Here is a 13,228-nt window from a genome sequence, read left to right on the forward strand (position 1 = left end):
GCACACCGAACGTATTCCTACAGTATCCGGGAGTTGCAAAATCTCATGGTCTAAGGAAAAGGTACTTGACATTAGAAAAGCTTTAGCAGACGAACTACACGATCTTGCGGTATGCTTAGGATTGGGTCTTGTCCATCACATCATTCTCGTAATGATGTGATACCGTTATTAATGACATCCAATGTCAATGGTCAGGAAACCGTAACCATCTATTGATCAATGAGCTAGTCAACTAGAGGCTCACTAGGGACATGTTGTGGTCTATGTATTCGCACATTTTTACGACTTCCGGATAACACAATTATAGCTTGAACAACAGACAATTATCATGAACAAGGAAATATAATAATAACCATTTTATTATTGCCTCTAGGGCATATTTCCAACAAAGTAATCATAATATGCTTGGTATGCAAGAATAGTAAAACTTTCTTATGAGTGTGTTGAATACTATGAGAAGTTTGATGATTGATAATTGTTTTGAGAAATGAAGATGGTAATATTAAAGTTGTGCTAGTAGAGTAGTTGTGAATTTGAGAAATACTTGTGTTAAAGTTTGTGATTCCCGTAGCATGCACGTATGGTGAACCGTTATGTGATGAAGTCGGAGCATGATTTATTTTTTGATTGTCTTCCTTATGAGTGGCGGTCGGGGACGAGCGATGGTCTTTTCCTAACAATCTATCCCACTAGGAGCATGCGCGTAATACTTTGCTTTGATGACTTGTAGATTTTTGCAATAAGTATATGAGTTCTTTATGACTAATGTTGAGTCCATGGATTATACGCACTCTTCTTCCTACCATCTTTGCTAGCCTCTCTAATACCGCGCACCTTTCACCGGTATCATACACCCACCATATACCTTCCTCAAAACAGCCACCATACCTACCTATTATGGCATTTCCAGAGCCATTCCGAGATATATTGCCATGCAACTTTCCACCGTTCCGTTTATTATGACACGCTCCATCATTGTCATATTGCTTAGCGTGATCATGTAGTTGACATAGTATTGGTGGCAAAGCCACCATTCATAATTCTTTCATACATGTCACTCATGAGTCATTGCACATCCTGGTACACCGCCGGAGGCATTCATATAGAGTCATATCTTGTTCTAAGTATTGAGTTGTAATTCTTGAGTTGTAAGTAAATAAAAGTGTGATGATCATCATTATTAGAGCATTGTCCCAGTGAGGAAAGGATGATGGAGACTATGATTCCCCCATAAGTCAGGATGAGACTCCGGACGAAAATAAATAAATAACGAGGCCAAAGAAGCCCAAACAAAAAAATGAGAGAAAAAGAGAAAAGGGGCAATGCTACTATCCTTTTACCACACTTGTGCTTCAAAGTAGCACCAAGATCTTCATGATAGAGAGTCTCCTATGTTATCACTTTCATATACTAGTGGGAATTTTACATTATAGAACTTGGCTTGTATTCCAACGATGGGCTTCCTCAAAATGCCCTAGGTCTTCATGAGCAAAAGAGTTGGATGCACACCCACTAGTTTCTTTGTTGAGCTTGCATACACTTATAGCTTCAGTGCATCTGTTGCATGGCAATCCCTACTCACTCACATTGATATCTATTTATGGGCATATCCATAGCCCGTTGATATGCCTAGTTGATGTGAGACCATCTTCTCCTTTTTGTCTTCTCCACAACCACCATTCTATTCCACCTATAGGGCTATATCCATGGCTCACGCTCATGTATTGCATGAAGATTGAAAAGGTTTGAGAATGTCAATAGTATGAAACAATTGCTTGGCTTGTCATCGGGGATGTGCATGATTTAAATATTTTGTGTGGTGAAGATAGAGCATACCCAGACTATATGATTTTGTAGCGATAACTTTCTTTTGCCATGTTATTTTGAGAAGACATGATTGCTTTGTTAGTATGCCTGAAGTATTATTATTTATATGTCAATATGAACTTTTATCTTGAATCTTTTGGATCTGAATATTCATACCACAATTAAGAAGAATTACATTAAAATTATGCCAAGTAGCATTCCACATCAAAAATTGTCTTTTTATCATTTACCTACTCGGGGACGAGTAGGAATTAAGCTTGGGGATGCTTGATACGTCTTCAACATATCTATAATTTTTGATTGCTCCATGCTATATTATCTACTGTTTTGGACATTATTGGGCTTTATTATCCACTTTTATATTATTTTTGGGACTAACCTATTAACCGGAGGCCTAGCCCATAATTGTTGTTTTTTTGCCTATTTTAGGGTTTTGAAGAAAAGGAATATCAAACGGAGTCCAAACAGAATGAAACCTTCGAGAACGTGATTTTCTCAACAAACGTGATCTAGGAGACTTGGACCCTATGTCAATAAACAAAGGAGAAGGCCACAAGGTAGGGGGCGCGCCTCCCCCCCCAAATGCGCCCTCCACCATCGTGGGCCCCTGTTTCTCCACCGACGTACTCCTTCCTCCTGTATATACCTACGTACCCCCAAACGATCAGATACGGAGCCAAAAACCTAATTTCACCGCCACAACTTTCTGTATCCACGAGATCCCATCTTGGGTCCTGTCCCGGAGCTCCGTCGGAGGGGGTATCCATCACAGAGGGCTTCTACCTCAACACCATAGCCTCTCCGATGAAGTGTGAGTAGTTTACCTCACACCTTCGGGTCCATAGTTATTAGCTAGATGGCTTCTTCTCTCTTTTTGGATCTCAATACAAAGTTCTCCCCCTCTCTTGTGGAGATCTATTCGATGTAATCTTCTTTTTTGCGGTGTGTTTGTTGACACCGATGAATTGTGGGTTTATGATCAAGATTATCTATGAACAATATTTGAATCTTCTTTGAATACTCTTATGTATGATTGGTTATCTTTGCAAGTCTCTTCGAATTATCAGTTTGGTTTGGCCTACTAGATTGATCTTTTTGCAATGGGAGAAGTGCTTAGCTTTGGGTTCAATCTTGCGGTGTCCTTTCCCAGTGACAGTAGGGGCAGCAAGTCACGTATTGTATCGTTGCCATCGAGGATAACAAGATGGGTTTTTTATCATATTGCATGAATTTATCCCTCTACATCATGTCATCTTGCTTAAGGCGTTACTCTGTTTCCATGAACTTAATACTCTGGATGCCGGTTGGATAGCGGTCGATGAGTGGAGTAATAGTAGTAGATGCAGGCAGGAGTCGGTCTACTTGTCTCGGACGTGATGCCTATATATATGATCATACCTAGATACTCTCATAACTATGCTCAATTCTGTCAATTGCTCAACAGTAATTCGTTCACCCACCATAAAATACTTATGCTCTTGAGAGAAGCCACTAGTGAAACCTATGGCCCCGGGTCTATCTTCATCATATTAATCTTCCTACACTCATTTATTTACTTTGCTTTTTTACTTTAATTTTATTTTACTTTGCATCTTTATCACAAAATTACCAAAAATATTATCTTATCATATCTATCAGATCTCACTCTCGTGAGTGACCGAGAAGGGATTGGCACCCCCTTATCACGTTGGTTGCGAGGAGTTATTTGTTTTGTGTAGGTACGAGGGACCTGCGTGTAGCCTCCTACTGGATTGATACCTTGGTTCTCAAAAACTGAGGGAAATACTTACGCTACTTTGCTGCATCATCCTTTCCTCGTCAAGGAAATCCAACGCAGTGCTCAAGAGGTAGCAAGAAGATTTCTAGCGCCGTTGCCGGGGAGTCTACGCAAAAGTCAACATACCAAGTACCCATCACATACCCTTATCTCTCGCATTACATTATTTTCCATTTGCCTCTCGTTTTCCTCTCCCCCACTTCACCCTTGCCATTTTATTCGCCCGTCTTCTCTTCGTCTTTCCATTTGCTTTGATGTCTTTCTTGGCTCGTTTGCTCGTTTGGTTCGAATAGTTGTTTATTTATTACTAAACAGAGAACCTAAGATCTATGGATCCTCACCCGCTTGCTAATCTTTTTAAGAGATCCAATTGTGATGAACCTATTGCTAGTGAGTTCTGTGCACTAGAGTCCAGAGATAGCAATGGCAAACCCCGACGCAACAAACACAAGCGTCGCAAAAATGGTGGTAACGCCGAAGATACGGCAGTCAATGCCGAATTTAGTGGCTCTAAGTCTAGTTAGCAGAAAAGGCCATTCAAAAATGACAATTCAGGCCCATCCAGTATGGACCGCATACACAACCGTCCATGCCAAATTCATGGCACCCCAGGAGCACCAGCCAATCATACCAATAGAGAATGCTGGGTCTTCAAACAAGACGGCAGGTTAGTTGCCGAAAACAAGGAGAAGGGGTCTCAAAGCGATGATGACGAGGAGGAGCCCAGATCACCGAATACAGGAGGGCAAAAGAAATTTCCCTCGCAAAACCAAACAGTGAACATGGTAAACGCCACCCACACTCCCAACCCGGACCGGATGCGCAGCCTTAGGGATGTCGACTTAACGGAACCAGTCGCCCATAATATAAACTAGGGCCTATCACCTTCGACCGCACGGATTGTTCGATTAATGCCAATCAGGGCAATTCAGCCACACTAATCCTCGACCCAATAATTGACGGTTTCCACCTGACACGAGTCCTTATGGACGGAGTCAGCAGTCTAAACCTGCTTTACCAGGACACAGTGTGCAAGATGGGCATCGATCATTCGATGATCAAGCCCACTAAAGCCACCTTTAAAGGTATTATACTAGGTGTGGAGGCCAGCTGTACATGCTCCATCGCCCTTGAGGTAGTCTTCGGATCACCGGGCAATTACCGTGCTGAAGAGTTAATCTTCAACATCGTCCCCTTTCGTAGTGATTATTAGGCACTGCTCGGACGAACCGCGTTCGCTCGATTCAACGTAGTGCCACATTATGCCTACCGTAAGCTCAAGATGCCCAGTCCGCGTGGCGTCATCACGGTTAATGGCAAGGCCGAACTCCTCCTCAGTACCAAAGAGTATACCGCTGCTTTATAAGTAGAAGCAACGAGTGGCACATTTCAATTGGACCTCAAGTCGACGACCAAGCTCCCGGACACCGCCAAAGGACTCCGAACTAGTTTGCGGCAGGATAACCCGGCTCGTACAGAGCTCAATTAAACACTCCGGCGAAAGCTAGGACAGGCCACATACTGCGGCTCAACGGCTCTGCGGCACACAAACACATCTTGCATTTCCTTTATAGGTTCATTTTTGCCCAGGCAAGGACCGGCGATATGGAAACAGCTCTAACATGCAAGGGAACCCTTAGACATTCCCCTCGATGACCATACGACTGCACTCTGGATCCGCACACAGCTTCTTATCGCCTAGTCTCAGTATGTTCCGCGGTCACTTTCTCTTTTTCACTTTACATGTACTCATATGCATCTACGTATTATTCAAATACAACATGTGGATTTATATGACGCTTATCTGCCGTTATCTCTTATTGAAATTCGTTTGTCAAATGGCATCCGTACACTACGATATGCCTTAATATGCTAGGGGCTTCGTTTTACCCATAATACGGCAATAAAGTCCGAACACCTTCACGGTAGTTCGGCACCCCGAACTTATAGCATTATATGCATCAGCTCCGAATCATGTCTTGGGTCAAATGTTGGGTTTGCCCGGCTCCCATGTTTTGCTGCCTTACATTCCACTATATCGGCTAAGGCGACATAGGGAGAACTACTGCGATTGTGTCGCAGTTCTTCTGGACGACCACCTCAGTAGAGAAAGCCGAAAACTGACTGTCATGATACGGCGAGAGCTGGTCAGCTGTTCAAGAGGTTGTAAAATCTTTAAGGATTCATCCCGCATAATGCCATAACCAATGCAGCGTGCGATGGATCGGCTTTTCTTCCGATCAGGTGCTTATAGAGCCCCTCGTGCGGTCTTCCGAACACCAGGGGTTGCGCCTACCTTCATTTTCTAAAGCTTCTATGGCTAAGTGAGAGTGATAAAGCCCTATAGTCCGATTGCCTGGTTCGTTATGCTGAATACCTCCTTCGAAGGACCCGAAACTGGGATAAAGAGTGATCAGGTTTATCCCTAACGCCCCCGTACTTCCTACGTGGGGGCAGAAGCCGGCGACTGGCCAACTCTCAGCATTAATATATAAAATGGTCGTGCAGGAGGATAAAATTTCATATAACAGGCAATAAATAATAGAAATGACCCTGTTCAACATTACAAAGGACAACATGATTATATGCATGGAAATATAATGTCCTTGGTGCATTGCTCCACCGCAAGGCAGGATCCTTTTAGGACACTTTCATAATATAACTCAGGCTTGCTATGCTCCTTTCCCTCCGGCAGTCCCTCGGTCACCAGCTTTTCAGCATCCATCTTCCCCCAGTGCACCTTTGCGCGGGCGAAGGCCATTCGCGCACCCTCTATACAAAGCGCCCATTTGATGATGTCCAGTCGAGGGCAGGCACTCGCAAACCGCTTCACGAGCCCGAAGTAGCTGCCTGGAATCGGCTCAGCGGGCCATAGCCGGATAATCAAATACTTCATGGCTAGCCTAGCCGCCTTCTGTAGTTTGATCAGCTGTTTCAGTTGATCGGCAAAAGGCACCGGATAATTTGGTGCTACATACTATGACCAGAAGAGCTTATCTGCAGTGTTCCTTTCTTTGGCTCGGTAGAATTGTGCGGCATCAGATATGCTGCGTGGCAGCTCTGCAAATACCCCTGGAGAAATCCGAACTCAAGATTAGAAACATGATTTTCTTCCCAAATACTTGCCTTACATGGAACAAGCCTTACCCGCCACGATCTTCCTCGCCTCTTGAATTTCTTGCAGGGCACCTTGGGTTTCCCCCTGGGCATCGCATGTGTCCTGATGAGCTTTGGTAAGTTCGGATTCTTTCTTCATTACACTCTGCTCCAAGGCCTCGCATCTTTTCACGACCTCTTGAAGCTCCTGCTCAACTTCAATAACCCTAGCCTCGTGCTTCTCACGAAGAGCCCGCTCTGCGGCTGCCTTTCTCTTGGCCTCGGCAACAGCCTTCTTAAGAGCCTGAACTTCGGTCATCGCCTCTGGCGCAAATCACAAAACACATTTTAAAATTCATTCACACTAAACGTGAGCAAGGTTTGTGCATACCTTATTTCCCCCCAACTGCCTTTACAACTGGCCCAATTATTTTGTGGCTCGCTCCAGACTTTGATTTAGTTCGGAGACCTCCATAGTATGAGAGGCAGCAGTCACTACAAATGCCTGTTTATAAAAGAAGAGAGGTAAATGTCATCAAGTGAGTCTCCTGCGAACATAGATTTGATCCTTTGTCCGGTTCTTTCTCTCACCGAATAGTGTATCAGGGGCTACTATATATACTGTGACACTCTTCGAAACCTCATAAAAACATACCTCAAAGCCTCTTAAAAGGTTAATACAGGCTTCATTCAGTCCACTCTCCGCAGACCGAATCTTCTCAATCACCGCACCCGTAAGGGCACGGTGTTTATCGACGATGAAGGCGCCTTTCAGCGCCGCCAATAAATTATCCAGCACCTCTGGTTGGACAGAGGTTGCCGGTGGAACAGGTACATCCCCTCTAGCCGAGGGAGGCAGCCTGTCTGATTCTGGAACCATATTGGTCTCCAGAATTGCGTCCGACTGGGGGCCGAATTCAAGATGGCCCCCGCCGACGACGCTCATGGGAGCCTTGTCTCCCATATGTCTGGCCCCTGAAGTTTGACCTCCTGGCGCCAAGTTTGCAATCTCCCCTCCCCCCCTCCTTGGCCTGGGTCATCCTGGGACAAAGCCTCGGTGTCATTCACATGTTGGGGGAAGGGGCCTTCGGGGGTGTCCCGCTCTCCATAGCGTCCGAGCCTAGAAAATCCTCCGACCAGGATTGCTCCGCGCGGGACCTCGCCGGACTGCAAAAAGTATGGCCCAAATTAAAATATTATGCCATGATGAGTCTGGACGGGTAAACGTGTTCGGATTTTATATACTCACGAGTTCAGCAGGGGCTGAGCCCTGGGATCCCACTCTGGGCTGCTATCAGCGGCGGTGGACTCCTTTGGAAGAGGAGTTTTTCCCTTCTTAGGCGACTCGGCCTCCAATGATGTCGAGGTTGTCCTTTTCTTTCTTCCCCCCGCGGGGGATTCGTTTTCCTCCTCCTCATCCTCTTCGGAGAAAGAACGGGCATTGGAGTCTTCGGATATCATGTTCGAGGCGCCACGATGACGGAGGCCGCCCCTGGTCTTCTTGGCCCCTCCCTCGGCCTTCTCCTTCGGTGCCTTGTAGGGTGCCCGGACCAGCATCTTCGTTAGAAGCGGGCCGACCGGTTCTTTAGGTAGCGGAGCCGGACAGTAGATCCACCCCGCCTTCTTCATCCAGCCCTAGGCGAGTTGTGGAAAACACATTAAGCGTTTCCCTTGGGTTATGCGAATAAAACTTATGATGGCTTGCCGAACTTGCGGGGTGGGACAGGTGGTACCCGCGGTCCTGGCTGAGTCCGGCCATGATTTGCCAGACTTAAAAAGCACCTTCTAGATTTCTTTGTGTGAGGAGCCAAAGAGCTCTTGCAGGGTCTGGTGCTTGGCCAGGTTGAATTCCCATAAATTGCAAGCCCAGTGTTGACAAGGAAGGATCCCGCGAACTAACATCACCTGGACTACATTGACAAGTTTGATATTCTTGTCTTCCATATTCTTGACGCACGTCTGGAGCGCCGACAGCTCATTGGATGAAGACCAATCCAGGCCCTTCTTGGGCCAGGACGTAAGCCTCAGGGGGGCTTCGGATCGGAATTCAGGAGTAGTGGCCCATTTTATGTCGCGCGGCTCAGTGATGTAAAACCACTGCTGCTGCCACCCTTTGGTGGAATCATTGAAAGTACCTGTTGGCCATGTGACGTTGGGCACCTTGCTCACCATGGCGCCTCTACACTCGGCGTGCTCACCGCCCACTACCTTGGGCTTCACATTAAAGATCTTAAAGATCTTCAGCCATAAGCCGAAGTCTGGCGAGATGTGGAGAAAGGCCTCGCACACGACGATGAACGTCGAGATGTTGAGGAAGGAATTTGGGGATAGATCCCATGGTAATACATGATGCCGTGAACGAATGGGTGGAGGGGAAACCCCAAACCGTAGACAAAATGAGGGAGGAAAACAACCCTCTCGTGGGGTTCTGGAGTAGGAACGATCTGTCCTGCCGTCGGGAGACGGTGGCTGATTTTCTGGGCCAAGTACCCAGCCTCCCGAAGCTTTTTGATATCCTTCTCCCGGATGGTAGAGGCCATCCATTTGCCTCCTGCTCCGAATCTAAACATTTTCGGAAGGCCTTTGTGGCCGAAGAGGACAAACGCTTGGGCGGTGGGGCTCGAGCAGAGGGGAATGGATAAGCAGAAGAAGAAGGCGTGGGTGAAAAAGGGGAGTCCTTATCTCCTTATAAAGGCGGCAAAGATCCAGCGCCTCCCCACTTGCTTGATAAACTCGCTTATGCCCCAAGCGTCATGCTAAAGACGGGGTTGGATTACCATACCCATATTGATGAGAATCCCAAGATAAGGGGACACGATCTCTGCTTCGATAAGACATGCCCGTAAAACCGCCTCCTGTCATGCACAGTAGCTGGTTAGGGAGAACGGTTCAAATAAAGACCGGATCATGGCGTGGTGTCACGTTAGGAAAAGTTGTCAGCAGATTATATTTTGGAATATTCTACTCTCTACGGTGGTATGTGGAATTTGTTTTGCAGAGCCAGACATGATCCTTGTGTTCAAAATCTTCTATGGAGTATTCGGAGAAGGAACCTGCCTTGCAATGCCGAAGACAATCTGCGCACCGGACTCATCGTCATTGAAGCTTGGTTTAGGGGCTACTGAGGGAGTCCTGGATTAAGGGGTCCTCGGACAGCCGGACTATATACTTTGGCCGGACAGTTGGACTATGAAGATACAAGATTGAAGACTTCGTCCCATGTCCGGGTGGGACTCTCCTTTCGGCTGTGTAGATCTCCTTCTCCGTAATCGACTCTGTGTAACACTAGCCCCCTCCGGTGTCTATATAAACCGGAGGGTTTAGTCCATAGGAGGATAATCATAATCATAGGCTAGCTTCTAGGGTTTAGCCAATACGATCTCGTGGTAGATCAACTCTTGTAATACTCATATCATCAAGATCAATTAAGCAGGAACTAAGGTATTACCTCCATCGAGGGGGCCCAAACCTGGGTAAACATTGTGTTCCCCGCCTCCTGTTACCATCAGCCTTACACGCACACTTCGGGACCCCCTACCCGAGATCCGCCGGTTTTGACACCGACAGGCGCCACCAAAGAGGTTGTACACTAATCACCGCATTTTCTTCTTGATTCGATCTCACGGTGCTGCCGGCGCTCGGTCCCAAGCCGACACGGCGCAGCTCCATCCACGTCGGCGTCGCCGGCCGCTTCCTCCTGGATGTTGCCCCTCGGCGGCGACAACCACATCAGTAGGAGCTACTGCTGCTTTAGCTCTCACTCGCACTGCTGCTCTTCTCTTGCTCTCGGTCCCCTGCTTGGTCTGCTCTTGCTCTTGCTCGCGTTGCTACTCTCGCTCTTGCTCTTGCTTGCGATGCTGCTCCGATTTAGCTACACTTCAGTCGACTGAATCGACTTTCGGGTCAGTCGATTTTCAGGGGGTGGGGGCTCATCGGAGTTAAGGAAGAACCAGCCGCATAGGGGAGGGGGGCTTGCCGGAGAGGTACCCTAGTATCTATCTTAGGTTTCAGGATGGGGGCGGTGGTCGCCGGCTGTGGGGGGCGATGGCGTGGGGATCATCGGAGAAATAGCTCGGCACGGGGGGCCTAGAGGGAAGGCTAGGGAGGCGGCGGACCGGCGGTGGGGAGTGGTTTCGGGGGCGGCTGTTTAGCCGGTGGTGGTTTGCGGCTTGGGGTAGCCTCGCCTGATGCGGCTACACGACCAGCTACCCCGGCTCTCGCACGCGCTCCTGCTTCTACTGCTTTTATCCTACTAGTGCATTCAGTTTCGACAGCAAAATTCAGTTTCGACAGTTAAGTTCTGTTTCGACAGTTAAATTCAGTATGGCAGTTAAGTTCACAGATGAGCTGCTGATTGATACGTCTCCGTCGTATCTATAATTTTTTATTTTTCCATGCTAATATTATACAACTTTCATATACTTTTGGTAACTTTTTGTAATATTTTTGGGACTAACATATTCATCCAATGCCCAGTGCCAGTTCCTATTTGTTGCATGTTTTCTGTTTCGCACAAAATCCATATCAAACGGAGTCCAAACGGGATAAAAACTAACGGACATTTCTTTGAAATATATGTGATTTTTGGGAAGAAGTATCAACGCTAGACGATGCCCGAGGGGGCCACGAGGCAGGGGGGCGCGCCTTGGGCCCTCGTGGCCACCCCATAAGGCGGTTGGTGCCCTTCTTTCGCCGCAAGAAAGCCAATATCCGGATAAAAATCGTGTCCAAAAGTCAGCCCAATCGGAGTTACGGATCTCCGGGAATTTAAGAAACGGTGAAAGGGCAGAAACATGGAACGCATAAACAGAGAGACAGATCCAATCTCGGAGGGGCTCTCGCCCCTCCCATGCCATGGCGACTAAGGACCAGAGGGGAAACCCTTCTCCCATCTAGGGAGAAGGTCAAGGAGGAAGAAGAAGAAGGGGGCTCTCCCCCCCTCTCTTCTGGTGGCGCCGGGACGCCGCCGGGGCCATCATCATCACCGCAATCTACACCGACAACTTCACCGCCATCATCACCAACTCTTCCCCCATCTATGCAGCGGTGTAACCCCTCTTTTACCCTCTGTAATCTCTACTTAAACATGGTGCTCAATGCTATATATTATTTCCCAATGATGTATGGCTATCCTATGATGTTTGAGTAGATCTATTTTGTCCTATGGTTAATTGATGATCGTGATTGGTTTGAGTTGCATGTTTTATTATTGGTGTTGTCCTATGGTGCTCTCCATGTCGTGCAAGCATGAGGGATCCCTGTTGTAGGGTTTGCAATATGTTCATGATTTGCTTATGGTGGGTGGCATGAGTGGTAGAAACACAGACCCGAGTAAGTAGGTTGTTTGTGTATGGGAATAAAGAGGACTTGATGCCTTATAATGCTATGGTTGGGTTTTACCTTAATGATCTTTAGTAGTTTCAGATGCTTGCTAGAGTTCCAATCAGAAGTGCATATGATCCAAGAAGAGAAAATATGTTAGCTTATGCCTCTACCTAAAATAAAATTGCAATAATTATTACTAGTCTAGTTATCGATTGCCTAGGGACAAATAACTTTCTTGTGTGACAACAAGCTCTCTACTAAAACTAACTTAGTTGTGTCTTCATCTAAACAGCCCCTACTTTTTATTTACGCGCTCTTTATTATCTTGCAAACGTATCCAACAACACCTACAAAGTACTTCTAGTTTCACACTTGTTCTAGGTAAAGCGAACGTTAAGCGTGCGTAGAGTCGTATCGGTTGTCGATAGAACTTGAGGGAATATTTGTTCTACCTTTAGCTCCTCGTTGGGTTCGACACTCTTACTTATCGAAAGAGGCTAAATTGATCCCCTATACTTGTGGGTTATCAAGACCTTTTTCTAGCGTCGTTGCCGGGGAGTTATACCATGGGGTGAATATTCTCATGTGTGCTTGTTTGCTTTATCACTAAGTAATTTTTATTTGCTGTTCTAAGTTGTTCTCTATCTTTAGTTATGGACATCGAACATGAAATACCAAAAAAATAGGTTTACTTGCTACTCATGGAGATGGGGAACCTCCTAAAACCCTCGATACTCATTATGTGAAAGATATTATGTACTACTTTGATAATCCTGAGAAAACCCCATTCAACTTTATAATGGGAGTAACGTTGGATCAACGTGAATACTTTAGGGATTATCGTTTGACTCAAAAAGGGAAACTGTTTTGGGATCAAATTTTATGTTGCATTGGTATGCTCGGCAACTATGCTTGAGATATGGTTATACTTGTTGCTCTAGGATGAAGGCTCCACACCTTCCCTTTTCATGTGAATTTAATGATAATGAAACCTTAGCTTCTTATGCTAATGGTATATATGATTACTATGATGTGGAACAAATAGAAGAATTCGTTGCTTTTATGGGTGGTTATGAAATTGAATGTTTGTCTAAAGAGTGTGAAAATCTTGAAGATGTCCTTTACAGACCTGAAATTTTTGCTATACTTAAATATTGCTATGAAAATTATGAATTCAATTCCGATATCAATGAATTTATTGAG

The sequence above is a fragment of the Triticum dicoccoides genome, chromosome 2A (assembly GCF_002162155.2).
Source record: "Triticum dicoccoides isolate Atlit2015 ecotype Zavitan chromosome 2A, WEW_v2.0, whole genome shotgun sequence".
In the NCBI taxonomy this organism is placed as follows: domain Eukaryota; kingdom Viridiplantae; phylum Streptophyta; class Magnoliopsida; order Poales; family Poaceae; genus Triticum; species Triticum dicoccoides.